Here is a 14,338-nt window from a genome sequence, read left to right on the forward strand (position 1 = left end):
AATGTTGAGCTACTGTAATGACATCATAGGGACAAAGCAAACGAGTGGTAGTAGTCATTAGTCTGACTGTAATCATGTGGTCATGTCACTTATTAGATAAAAGATTAAAAAAAAAAAATCAAAGTGGCCTGAAACTTCGTAGGAAACAGCCTACCTGTAACGTCAGTAGGAGACTTCATTCCTGTGTTCTAAAATAAGGACATTGCAGTTTTGGCAGGCTGTGAAGTCCAATTGGTATGCAGGTATTTGCTTCTAGTGATTTCCCTCGTAATTGTGCTTAGCAATAACCTGCAGCAGAGGCTGACTGACAGGGAATTTGGCACGAGTGGAGGCCTGACACGGAGGCAGTGGAATTTTCTAACCAGAAAGCTGCATTGCATCCTGCTTCTGGGGAAGGTCACCCTGTGAAGGTACCTCCACATTGGAGGGGTGTGTCCATTAACAGAAAACAAACCCCACAACCACCAACCAGTATGGGTGTTTTGTGTTTAGTTTTCTTTTATGTCACTGCTTTTCACTCAGGCTGTATGTACCTATTTCCCATCAGATTATTTACTAGGTTAAACCTAAGTTTTTTGTACTGTTCTTGGGACATTAAGAAGCAGGAGGTGTGTACAGGCAATGATGAACAAGATTAAGCTGCTCTCTGAGTTGGGCACCTGGCTGTCAGGGTTTTGTTTTGTGGAGTGGGGTAGAGGGGTGGCACATGGACAGACACGACAGACCCTCTTTCTTCAAATTCCTCTTCATACAAAAAATAAAAACATAAATTAAAAGCGTAATGCAGCACCTCATAGGTGAATCTCATTTTACCTTTCTCTGGGGCCAAGTTCTGTGAGATGCTTCTGCAAAATGCTTCTTTTGACTCTGTGCTGTAGTTTTTATAATTACCTAATGGTCAGCTGAAGTCTAAAACTAAATGTTTTAATGGGGATATATGTCACTCCACGTCCTGTTCTGTAGCGTGCCTTTTCCAGCCTCGTACTTCAGGGTGAGCGCTTGACTCTGCCCCTTCCTTGGAAATGGAAGCTTTACGGAGCACAAACAAATACTCTGTAGCATTAAAAGAAATAGATACTCTTCTCGTTGTGTAATTGTTCATCCTCTAATGAAAAATAACATTCATTCAAGTTAATAGCATTTTCAAGTGTAGCTACATGCAAGTTTTGAATAGCTAGCACACTTCTGATCTGACTACATTACTTGCTCATGTGCATTTCTGTGTTTTCCCTGAATACATCCCAAAGTGTTGGATACTTGCTTGGGGCAAGAAAAAGGAGATTGTACTGGATTCAAGAAATAATGCAGAAAAGTGCTGTAACAAATTCAGGAGTCAAGGTAGAGATTTTGCTACCTTTCACCTTTAGGAAATGTATGCCAGACTACAGACTTTACTTGGGATGTCTGGAGGAAACAGGTTGGTGGTGGGTCACTGCCTTCAAGGCACTCGGAAGGGCTTTGGGTGGTAGGAGGCTATGAAACAACCTCTTCTTGTCATTGTAGAAAAATCAGATGCTGAGAGATGGTATATTCTGGAGAAGGACAGAAAAAACAACAGATGGGCCTTATATTGTAGCAGATGAAAAATCATAAATATGTAATCGGGGAAAAAATAAACAAAAACAACCAAGTAAAACTGGATCCTGGATGCTCAAGGGAGAGAGGGTTTTTTGAAGCCCAAAATGCATCCACAGGTAGTACAAAATAATGAAAAGTGTCTTTTTTTTCTTTTTCTTTTTCTTTTTTTTTTTTTTTAATGTATTTTATTACATTAGTAGAAATAGAACCAGAAAAGGCTTACTTTTCTGAAAGACAGGAAAAATGTGCATCTGATCAGTTCAAAAATCATGTGCCACCTACAGCTTGAGTGTTTACTAGGATGATGCTTGGGGGTGTGTGCGTGTTTTCTGCCCATAATATTTTCAGCATACAGTAAGTCATATGAATTTTACTCTGCATTAATTGTAAGTAATGATATGTCTATAAAGCACTCAACTTCTAAATTGTCTTCACAAAGAGTAAGCCAAGGAGTCAGTTATCACACTTCTTTTATTGTACCCTAGAAAAAAGATGAAAATGGTAATAGACAATATACGTACCTTTGTTGGGATGGACTGTGATTTAAAGCTACATATATGTAGAAGCTGAGACATGAGAAGTTGAAACATAGCTCTGCTGTACGGTTTGTTTTTGTTCAAACATATATATCTAGTATGGATTAAATTACATTTTTGTTATACGTTGAGAAACAGAGAAAATTCAAAACCCGACCAGAATTATTTTTAAGTGTGGATCTCACAGTAATTTACAGTGATACTTGGATGCAGTGCACTATGATTTCTTTGGTTTTGTTGCCTTTTGTCTCTTAGCATAATCAATTGCTGACTGAAGATGCATCTTCTGATTTAAATCCTCCAAGGTCATTTTGAAAACAGCGCACAGAACAAAATGCCTTAAAATGCCTTAAAAGTTCCCCACCATGAAGTGTAGCAAATTTAGGCCTCCCGATGAGATTGTCTTAACTTCTGTTTATAGTTTTGGTGCCATGTGCACTGGGATTTCTTGCCTGTATTTATAAACACTGATTTCAATCTTCTTCCGTTTCCTGGTGCTGTAGCACCTACGCCCTGGGGTGGATTTATATAGAATCGCGCTGCATTCCATAACGGGCCTCTGCCGAGCCAGAATTAGCGCAGCCTTTAGTAAAATCTTTTGTTCACTTAGGCCTGTAATGCGACTTGGCATTAGACATTAGTGTTGAAATACAAACAGTATTTTCCAATTTGTTGCATTTGGTTTCATTTTAGAGTTTTTTCCGTGGTAGTATGAAGAAAGGATGAGGAGCATGTGTGTATTAAAAAAATAAAATAAAACCTAAAGATTTGAATATTTCTTTTTTTCGTTTCATCTCTAGTGGTTAAATCTGCTGCTGTGTGCTGTCTGGTGCAGGAGGCTTCTCTCAGATGGGTTCTCTCTAATAACCACACAAACTGGGGATGGGGACTGGGCTGCTGAGAGAGGTGTGCCTGTCAGTAGGAGGGCTGAGCAGACTGAAATCCCACACAGTTTGCTACTGATTGCTTCAAAACTTAGCTGAAGACCCACACTCTGTGAGCTTCCTTTATGCCTGGGTCCCAGAGGCTTTTTTCCGCAACGATGCATTAGAGCCGATGACAACAGTGTAAAAATGTGCAGCGAGAGTGCTCTTAGCAGTGGCCCAATTCTTTGCAGAATGGAGATGAATGAAAATTGTAGAGCCTGTAGAAATCCTCTGATGCATGTCACTATTTTTAGCTCTACTTATTAAAACCTTGTGCATATTTAATAATAAAAGTATTAATTCATAATAGGCCTCATCTTTATATAGCACGCTTTGTATTATTGTCTTTTCATTACTTGTTCATTTAGATTTGGAAGGTTTTCTGTTTCATTTAGTGCAGAAAGTGAGCAAAGCATCACTAATCCTCCAAGAACAGAAACTACTGAACTAAATAATGTATTGTAATGTGTATTCACAGGGGGAGAAAGCATGATAGTATTTGTATTTCCATCTTCCTAATGGTCTGTGTTCTAGCTCAAGTAATTTTTTTGAGCTGAGCACAGACCAGACCTGGACAAATGTGTACTGGGTTACACCTGCAGGTGATGGTGGTCTATGGGGTTACTACAGGAGTATCATTTTGTCATTGTGGAATGCCTTAGGACTCTGAACTATTTTTTGCTTCTCTGGTGTGTGATTATGAACTGTGAACTGTAAGTCAGTAAACTGTTAAATAGTGAAAACTTTTTTCCTATCCACATCACTTTTCCCTTCCAGTCCTCTCTTTGAAGGCTGTGCTTTTAGCTGCTCTGTGGAACTGTGGTCCCCACCTCTGCCAACATCAGCAATCAGCATCAGCAATTGCTCTGCAGTTGTTCAGCATTAAGCAGACAGAGGCTCAGTATGGCACAGAGAATGACTGAATGCCCTACTGTTGTCCATGCTACAGCGTAATAAATGCAGGCACCTTCAGTTAGTAACATTTCACTGGAAATTAATCTATCTGACTTGCACAGTTGTGGAATAGTGTTAGTCCAATTCAGAGTAACTAGACCAATCTGACTTATTTTTTAGTAAAACTGAAGTACTATACGTATTGAATTAAACAGTTTTAAGCAAACATTTCAGCTGGTTAAGTAGTGCTTTCAGTAAGATAGTAAAGCAGTTGGTGCATAATAATTCTGTTGTAGCGTTCAAGCATGAAATTCTGAGCTAATATGTTCCTGGGAAGAATATATTTTTCGAGTAGGGTATGAAACTGCAATTTGTCTTTCTATAAGACGATTTGTTAGATTGGGAAATGTTTGCATGCCACTATTTTCTGCTTTGTAAAAGACAACCTGAAAATTGCTGTTAGGTTGTTTTCTTATTTATAGGACTGGTTTGTTTTATAAACTCAGCATCTTTTGAATATTAAAAGCGATGCATCCTGTCAGAATAAGAGGGCAAGATCATCAGCACCTTGGTGAACCTCCCCACGGACTTTCTCATTGCAGCAGCAGATGAGCATCAGTGCATAACACAGACAAACAGGCTGCAGACAGACACCTTCGTTACTGGAGGCTCTTTTCCACAGGTCACAAGGAAACAGTTTAAAGGAGTGTAGGACTAGTAAGTTGACTGGAGGAGAAAATCTTTAGGGCTTTCCATCCGCAAAGATTACATTCACAGCTGTTCAGTTCTCTGCAGGATTTGTAACTTGGTACACTGAGCATAGTCAGTATTGCACTTCAGCAGCATTGGTTACTGTGGTAGTACTCTGTAATCTGTAAAAAGAACACGTATGTGGTGGGATTGTTCACTTTTAGCTACAAGTTTCTATGTGTCTTGAAGTGCTATGAAAACAGGTAATCAAAAAAGCTGATTGAAAGAAATTCCATTGAGTCTAGGAGTACTGTTACGCAAAAGAAAATAAGATCGAAAAGGTTTTGCTATTGGCACCTGCTCCTTAAGGACACACGGCTGCAGAGTCAGCAAGCAAAGGACGCTGCCTTTGTGTGGCTTGGCTAACAGTTCTCCTGCTGCGAGTCTCAGGAGATCTTCAGTAGTTGATGCCTGTGTTGTCAGGCAGAAAGTTCCATGAAACTGTAGGCAAACAGAAGCGTTTGAACTGTGTTTCAGCCAAAGAGTGTCCTAAAATCTTTATGAAATGTAGCCCTTCTTGGGGAGAGTAAAAGTGGGAAAATGCTTTTCGTTGAAATACCAGAAGGGTAAAAGGGGCAGGAGAAGAGAAATTTAGATGTATGTTGATGGGCAGTTTAAATTCATTGCAGCAACATTTGTCAGTTTCCTTGAAACAATTGTTTCCTCTTTTCTTGCTCTGCTGATTGTGTTGATAGTTCATCTGCAGGACTCAGGTACATGAAGCGTTTGTTTGGTTTTAATTTTTCTTTCCTCTTTAAGGGGACCAACTGAGTCTCTTTCAGATGTCTCCCGCTCCACCCGCTGATCAGGGTGCCAGGCTGGAACTTCTCGGACATGGCAAACCAGGGATATTATTTTTCCACAGACAGTCTTTCTGTATTCTATTTTCAGTCTGCTAGCATGTTTCAGTAATGGAATTCTTCAATTTGAAGTCAGTGAACATGTTTTACACACAGAAATACCATTTTTCAAGCTGACAATATCCCCATTGTAGCAAAAATGAATAAATGACATGATGAACTGAAGGGGTGTGCCACTTCAAAAAGGACAAAGCATTCCTGTGTTTCCTGATAACATGGGAATCTCTGAGTGTGAAAAGTCAACCTGTTTTGCTTGGTACCATTTCAGTGAATGAAATCTACTTTATGTGGCAGACAGCTGAGCTTATATGGGCATGACAAGGGGAAGGATTGTTTTGGATTTGCATGGGTGGAACCAACAATATTAATTCAAATTTGTTTTACATTTCAGGGATTCCCATCAGTTTAGAATGGTTTTCAAGCTTAAAAGTGAATTAAGACATTTATCTAAAAACACATTTTGCATAGTATGTATCCTATATTTTAATAACTGCCAAGCAAGTATTTGAATCAGGCTTTTGGAAGCATAGATAAAATACAGCTGCCCTTTATGGGTGTGACACTTGGAATGAAGCTGCAGAACTACTCCCATACTCAGTAGTAAATAATTGTGCTACTTCTCTTTCTGTCAAGCACATTGCTTTATAAATGGCTTTTTGAATTGTCTGGCAATTTTCCTTTCCTTTTCAAAGCAACACAGTTTTTCTTTGCTGCTTGTCAGGCCTTTTGGCATTTTATACTTTCTTCTGGGCAGACACATGCTGACTTGTTCTTTTCTGTAAAAGTTTAGTGTTTTGGGCTTTACTATGCCTTGTGGTGGAAAAAATAGCCTGGGGAGAACGAGTATGGATTGGGAACTCTGGGCTGGTACTGATAGTGCTCCAGAAGTCCTCAGGACAGGAGGAAGTTAAACAGGTGCCCAGTTTTTCATGAAGTTATGTTCTCACAAGCTTTCACATATGTAAGAATGAGTATTTTATTCAGAGGATAATTTTGTTCACATTTCCTCATCCTGTGGCAAAGTACCTTCTCACAGAGACTATGAAGTCTTTCTGCTGTAGACTTTTAAAGGGGACTGTATTTGGGGTGGATTATGTGACCTGATGTCAGACAGCTAAACTGAGAGCAACTGCATCAGTACTTGAAAGGAAATTGTTCAGGACAACCAATCAACAGCAGCTAGCAATGGATAGATCAGTGTCATGAATACTGAAGATCAAATCTGTGGCAGTGGGGATTCTGAGTTTAAATTTCCCTAGAGTAATATTGTAGGGCGAATTACCCAAGGACATAGCTTGGTAATATGCTGGGTTTGATAGCTACACATCTGTGCCTCCAATCTCGCCTAATTTTTGACTGGCAACTCTTTAAGGGGTTGTGCTCCAGACAAGATTAGTGAAAGAAATAAAGTTGGTTAGAATGGCTTCCACTGCAGGAGGAGGCTGAGGGGCTGCGTAATGCCTTCTGAACATAGCCTCTTGCCTGTGTGACTGTACTGACATTTCCAGTCACATTTTGTTGTTTTTTATGTAAATAGTCTAGAGGAAAGGAGTATATCAGGTACTTTTTACTTAAATCTGTGTGCAGCTTTTGTATTGCTACCTCAGGTGAAAGGCAGGGATGACTTTTAGGCCCTGGATATCCTCTTGTGTATCCGCGGAGCAAGACAAAGATACATCTGCAGACCAGCTGGAGGTCACAGCCTGGCAGCCACAGCAGAAAGGATTGTATGAATTCTCCATAATCTCCTCAGTGTAAATTCAGACAGGTTTTCTGAGCCTTCTTTACTGAACACTGTGCTTGGCCAGGCTGAGTTAACTTGAAATGCTTTAGGGTCCTTTTAGCTGTGGGGACAGCAGCACAGCGAATGTGTCAGTGAGCATACCCCAAAACCAGTGTAACTGCACGTATGCTGCCAAGAGCTAAGATTGCGGCTTTTTACTTGGAGAAGGACTTAATTTAAGAAATTGTTGAAAACTGTTGTGTTCTTTTTTGAACAATGACCATTTTACAGGTATCACCGTCATTGCTGTTTGGGAGTACTTCTCTGGTACTAAGATTCAAGTCTTGTCTTGGATCTCATGCTGTAATGTATTGGGTTTGCTTGAATAAGGGCAAGGCTCAAGTAGTGGCCACAACAAATTTAGCCTTTAAACCCAGAAAATTAGAAAAGCCTCCAGCAAGCTATATCACTTCTGAATGCTAGTCTCTGGATGCCGATTCATGACCTTTTACTGATCTGAGCAGTGGCCAGATCTGCGTACCAGCCAGCTCCATGCTGACGTTTGTGTGAGAGCCGATACCCCCAGTCGGACCGAGAGCACAGCAGTGCCTCCTGCGCTCCTTGGCACGCTGTGTCCACCCATCAGACACCATGCACCGAAGCCTTCCAACAGCTGGATCTCTGTAATGTGCTCGAGGAAGAACTCACTGATGGAAGGAGCTCACAGCTGGTGGGTGGAAGGTGTAAGCCTTACTCAAGCAGCTAAGGTAATGAGAGTGCCAAATAGTTGTTTCCTGCTAGATACACAAGTATATAGGAGCAGCTTTCCAAACAAACTGTGTGGAAATGCATTGAAAAGGTCTCAGATACTCTGTTACATTCTGAATTAACTGAGCTAGTCTCTGGCTGTATAACGCTCTGCATAGACTGTTTTTAAAAATGCATATTTATGCTGAACTATATGCTTTTTACCTTAGGGAAGATTTTCAGCCAGTCTATATTACGTGGTGGTTTTGTAATCGGAGCTGATGTTTAACATCTGAGCTGAATCACCAGATCTGAGTCCAAAGGAGACAAGAGTGTGCATGTGCACTTTGCTTCCCCTTTTCTTCCCCCTTCCCTCTCTTCCACCCCGCCTCCCTTACCCCTCTCTCCTGTATGGAAATATCAATCGCTGTCAAATTTCAGCACATTAATTTTTACTATTACCTTAAAATACCTGAACACAGTTTCCAGAAGTCAGTTCTTTCATCATCATTGCTTTCGGCTATAAGCTGCTTTTAAAAGTATCCAGTAATTGTCATATTATGGAAGGCTAGGGGCTTTGTTAGAGGAAAAAATAAGCAGATCAGCAGAAAAATAACATGTTTCTGAATTTAACTTAATCTGTTTGATCTTCTGGATACAACAATTTCTGGATGGTTACTATCCAATTAACATAAAGTTGAATTAAATTTGAAGTTAACTCCATTAAAAAAGACAATTAAAGGTCATTTAAATTATGTGTCAGTTTTTAAGGGTTATGATGATAGTTTCATATCGTTTTGAATATATTCTCTTTTGTAAAAAGAACACCAGAAATTAAAGAAATATCCCAAACTGGCTACTCAAGAAAATCATTGAATACAAATTTACTATCAGTGTGCCCAAGTTTAGAAGAACTTGGGGAAAAGAGAGAAGCATCTTTCCCTTCTCATCTCTCCGAGGTATATTTAACAGCCTTGTAATTAAAACAAAACAGTGGTGTCAGAGTTATAACAATGTGAGTTTTCAAGTTTATAGCATATCTCTTTTTCTTTTACTTCAATCACAAATTCTGTAGGTTTACAGTGCTCTTTTATTCCTCTAATGTACCAGTCACTGGACTTGTTCACATTGCTTACCTGGATAATTTATTATTATTTAAAATATGCAGATCTAATGTGTATTCAGCATTCCATGCAGCAATATTGAACAGGTTTAATTACATTTTAGCTGCAGGCTCTCATAAGTTTTCTGCTTCATATGCTAGGGCTGTAATTGCATAATATTATGGTGGCTATATTTTTGAAATATCAAACTTCGTGATCTGCTGGAAAAATACTAAAATTCTATTACAGGATGCAGGTTGATTAATTCACATGCTAAATCATCTTGAAGACTTAGAATATAGCCATGGTCATGGAAGTAAAAAGGCTGTATTATCCTCTGCTTGTTAAACAGTGGAAAAAAACAGAGATCATGACTGGCTGATCTTTCTTGGCACTTGAATGTTGTGACAATTTTTACATTTGCTGATATTTGGAATGGCTGAATAGGGAGCATCCAAATGGGTTAGCTTTCCTTGAATCTGATAAAACAGTAGCTAGCAAGGAAAAGTCCTAATGATCAGACAGTGAAAAAATACCTTCAGAGAGAAATTCCATGGTGTGGATCACAGGAAATGTGACGAGCAGAAATTCTTGGAAATATTCCAGGAGGAATGACAAATCCTGAAAGAAGATGGGCCTCTGGGCAGAAAGCTGAAGCTTTTCTCTTATTTCTGTCAGTATAGAAAAAGATGCTTCGTGTCATCTTTGCTTGTTTGTTTTTTTTTTTGTTGTTGTTTGTTTGTTTGTTCATTTTTGTTTTTGTTTTTTTCCCAGACCAAATCCGTGTCTCCAGATAGTCATAGAAGTACCAGAAAACAGGTCTGGAAGGAAACTTAAAGAGCTACTAAGCTCTTCCCTTTATCTCAGGCAAGATCAGCTACCCATGATTTTTCCAAATAAATAGCAGGTAAATGTCACCAGTAGGGGTCCATCCGTCCACATCTGCCATGTTAAAAATCACTAAAAATGTGTACTAATAGTAATGCTTCAATATAAAGGGAAACGAAAAGTACTAAAGAACTGACAAGTTAGCACTAGTGAGAGGAAGTTCAGCAGCTGCATCTCACTACAAGCCAGCAGAAAGAAGGCGCCTGCTCTTTGCTTTGGAGGTGGATGCGCATCACTAATTGCTAAACGAAAGATGTTTAGTTAAAGTGTATTAATTTGAAGTAATTGATTTAAACATAAATTTTAAATAAGCATTTTAAATATACTTCAGTACATTAGCACCAAACATGTTGTAAAAGCTATTGTGCAAGAAGTGTGTGTGTGTATCCTTCTCTGATATGAGACTCTCAGAAATCTGAAATGAAGAATTTTAACTTGCTGGCAGGTGTTTGAAGTGCTCGGTGCAGAATTTGGGGGGTGGGAGGGTGGTGTCAAAGCCAATATCAGAAGGAAATTTGTGCATAGATGTTTTGGGATGTACTGCATATTTCAAATGGAAATATCAGCTGGAAAGAGCTACAGCCACGAAACAGGCTGGCTTTGAATTCTGTTGGGAGGAAGGCCTCTGAAGTTCTGAATTTATTCAAGATAAAAGTTATATTTCAGCCCCTATGAGCTCAAAGCTGGTCAGTTTGAGGCCTTTACTTTACTTTACAAACATCTGTTGTGGCAATTGGAAATCTTTGTATGGCATAAGGCAATGCCACACACCGTGTGACTGGGAAACACCATGTGACGTGTTTGCTGCTCTCCGTGTTCTCAGTGCATTCTGCTTGCCGGCATGATTATGTGGGTTGCTCATCCCTGCCAGTGAGTGGCATCAGGGAGGGCCACCAAGCACTGTTTGGGGCAGGTTAGGCTGGACGTGTCCTGCCCATGGGGTGCCGGTGCATGGAGCACTCGCTCCTCTTCCCCGTCAGCCATCCTTGCTGATGGGTGGTGTTGCAGGGCTGAGGCATGCAGCCAGGCTCCAGACGAAATGCATTTATTGGTGCTTCCTCAGCAGCACCCTGGGTCACTGCTCGCAGCTCCAGCCTTGTCCCGCGGTGCAGCAGGCGGCTGTGGCACTCAGGGCCAGCCCCTGCAGTCTGTTTGCAGCAGATGCTGCGGGAAGAGGCAGCAAGCGAGACCCGTAAGGCACATGAGAGATCGCTGCATAAACACGAAGTGAATCACGGTTATGAGTAAGATAAACAGGGCAGCATGTGAGCTCTGTGTTGCTTTGTATGGCGGGATGCTTTTTTTGGCTATTCCTGTGCTGGATTTCCCAGACTTTCATTCATGTATTTTTTTTTTTTAAACTGTAGAGTGTTTGTGTCAAAAATGCTTTGACATTGCTTTGGAATCTCCTTTAGTGAAGAAGACTAAAGTCAAATGGATTTATTCTACTTGTATTTTGTGTATTGTATGGAACCTTTAAAACTCTATTTTTCCCAGTTCTGGTCCGTCTGTGAATAGTAATTAAGAGGTATATTTAGATAAAAAGTAATCCTGATTTTGCGCCAGTCAGAAATGAAAATAAAATCAGTCCTATTTTTCTCTAAGCTTCTTGTGAAGTGCTGAAGAAAAAAAACCCTGTGATATGGATAAGCTGCTTTGGTACCGGTTTTACTTTACAACTGAAATACTTTGCTGAAGTTGCTATCCAGTAATTCTCACGTGCCTATATTTTTCCTAGGCTTTAGATTCCATTTCAATTTTTTGGTTTGCGTTGAGCAATATTCTTTGCACACTTGATCCAGCATGGAGTGAAACTCCTGCTCCGATCCCACTCAGCCTGAGTGCCCGCACTGCCGTGTCTGGGAAGGTGCAGGGAGCCCATTAGGCATGCTGTCAGCACGGCGTGCTCCGCATGCAAATGCTGTTTCACTGGCGCTTAGCGGGAGGTGAAGGTGGGAGGATAATGCCTACTTTCAGCCTCTGGTAGGATGTATCTGTTAGTGTGCTATTAGTTTTGTTATTAACAGCAGGCTTAACCAAATGGTAGATAAGCAAGTCATTTTGCAAAGCGCTGTGTAAGGCATTCATCTCAGTTGCAGACTACAAATAATTAAATGAATGGTGCTCTTTCTCTCTTCCATCACTCCTCATGACTTGGATTTTATAGCTATCATCTTTTCCTCTCTTACAACACAAATGTCATATTTATTTCTTTACAGATCACCTTAATGAACCTCTCAGATTACTGTGAGCTGCTAAGTAGCAGTTTTATGTGGTACTGGGTTCCCTTTGCAACCTGTTTCACTGAATATAAAAAATAATCTGAAAGCCTATGAGTCCTGAATTTTTTGAATGTTTTTTTTTTTTTTTTTTTTTCTGTAATAGGAACTCATTTACATGGGAGTTTAGTTGGTTCTTTGCAAATTGACATCGATGGCTTTAAGACAGAGTATTTATTGGAATCATTGTTTAAGCATGACTTGTTTAGACTCCCAGATTTGTAAGTAGAATTGGAGCAGCTATTCAGCATGTAGAGTTCTGCTTTGCTTTACCTTTAGAAATTGTAATTGTGCCCATGATTCACCAAAATGATAACAATTAAGACTTAAGAAAATCGACTCTCGGAAAGGAGCTAACAATTTTCTCAGGCTGTTCTTGCCTCTCCAAGTGCAGGATAGTTATAGCTACTACAAGTTAATTCCCATGTGTGCTTATACATGGATGAGTTTGTCCATCTGCTGGATATAAATTTTCAATATGTTCCAACAAATGTCAGCGTTGCCACGGGTACAATGTACTGCTCTGCAGCTCAAAGATGTTTTTACATCCCTCCTATTTAAAACTTTGTCTTTAACTTGCAGTCTTCCTGACTGTTGTAAAACAACTGTACGCAAGGGTTCAAAACAATGTAAAACTCGTGATAGGGGACAGAAGAAAATGAACTTGTTAGTGCGTTATCAGTCAGTCTGTTAATTAACCTCAAATGGTCTCTCTTTTTCACTCTGTGTGGCTGTTTACAGGATCTGGGCAACAGCACATGCTGAAAGAAAGAAACTAAAAAGGAAAAAAAAAAAAGGAGAATCACATAATGTTGTTTGGAAGTTGGTGTCCTCTGGGACTCACCTCCCTGCAGAGTTTGGAAAGCAAGGGCTGATCTGATCTCAGTAGGCTTCCATGGGTTATTGCCATAAGGCAACTGGGGAACATTCCTTATTTATACTTCTGGTCTCAAAGTCTCCCAGTATTTTCAAATCTAGAATAGGACGCTGCACAGAGAAACAAGAAGCTGATTTTCCAGACTTTCATTTAAGAGAGCTTGTTATGCAAAGTTCATCATTGACGTTGGTGTCAAAGGCAAAGTACCCAGGAACACAACAGAGAATGAATGAGTGAACCCTGCTGACGTCCAGCACCAAAAATAAAATGTTTTGTGTATGCAGCCAAAACATTTGTGTACGCATGCTCATGTCAGGAAAGACTGTCCTGCGTATTTTAAGATGTAAGTATGGTAATCTCCATGTCGCTTCTGGATGCAGAAAGTTATTACCTCAATTTTTGTTTATTTCCTTTTCTGCAATGTTTGATGCTGAACTATGTGCAATGCATGATGAATTGCATACAACTGGCTGAGTTGAACTTTATTTTTTGAATTTCTTTTTAATATTTCAAAAAAAATCAAAGAAAATTTGCAAAAAATGAAAAGATTCTATGATACATTGAAAGAGTGCATACACTGAAATGTTAAAAAGAAAATTCAAGATGAGTGGTGGGAAATGGACTGAAGGGAAGAAACAGTTTTTGAAGGGTCATGTGCAGAAAGAAGAATGAATAGGAAAAGAAAACTGTTGACTTTTTTTTTTTTTTAATTCTGTTGATCACAGTCTTGGGATCTCTGAGTGCTCTAGGTGGTTTTTTATTTTTACTTACTAAATGTCTTTTGACCTCTGCAGGCAGTGGTGTCTTTAATAAACCGGTTGTCAGATGTGTGATTGATAGCAGTAGTTTATTCTAGGTCTAATTACAATTCGAAGGCTCTGGAAGTGGCCAGGCAATCCATTTATTTCTTATGGGCTCTACCTAATTCTAAATTAGAAGCTTACTTGCTGGAAACCAGGATTGTTATAGCAGCTGACATTCAGTGCTGTCTGACAATGCTCAGGTTATTTTAAGACAACAAAGGTATCTGCGTGTGATAGCTGAAGGCTGTGACACCAAAAAGAAAGCCTGAGAATAATACACAAATATCACATTTACTTTTTTTTTTTTTTTTTTTTTTAGTATGTGTACACGCACACATCTTTCTTATATATGGTTGTTTGTATATTTAGACATA

The 14,338-nt window shown here is 39.6% G+C and overlaps 1 protein-coding gene across 2 annotated transcripts in view; it reads left to right on the top strand.

Moving 5' to 3' along the window:
• Nucleotides 1-14,338, top strand: part of HECW2 (HECT, C2 and WW domain containing E3 ubiquitin protein ligase 2) — a 155,113-nt gene that overhangs the window by 34,040 nt on the left and 106,735 nt on the right. The gene's annotated exons all lie outside the window — the stretch shown is intronic.

The sequence above is a fragment of the Aythya fuligula genome, chromosome 6 (assembly GCF_009819795.1).
Source record: "Aythya fuligula isolate bAytFul2 chromosome 6, bAytFul2.pri, whole genome shotgun sequence".
Lineage (NCBI taxonomy): Eukaryota > Metazoa > Chordata > Aves > Anseriformes > Anatidae > Aythya > Aythya fuligula.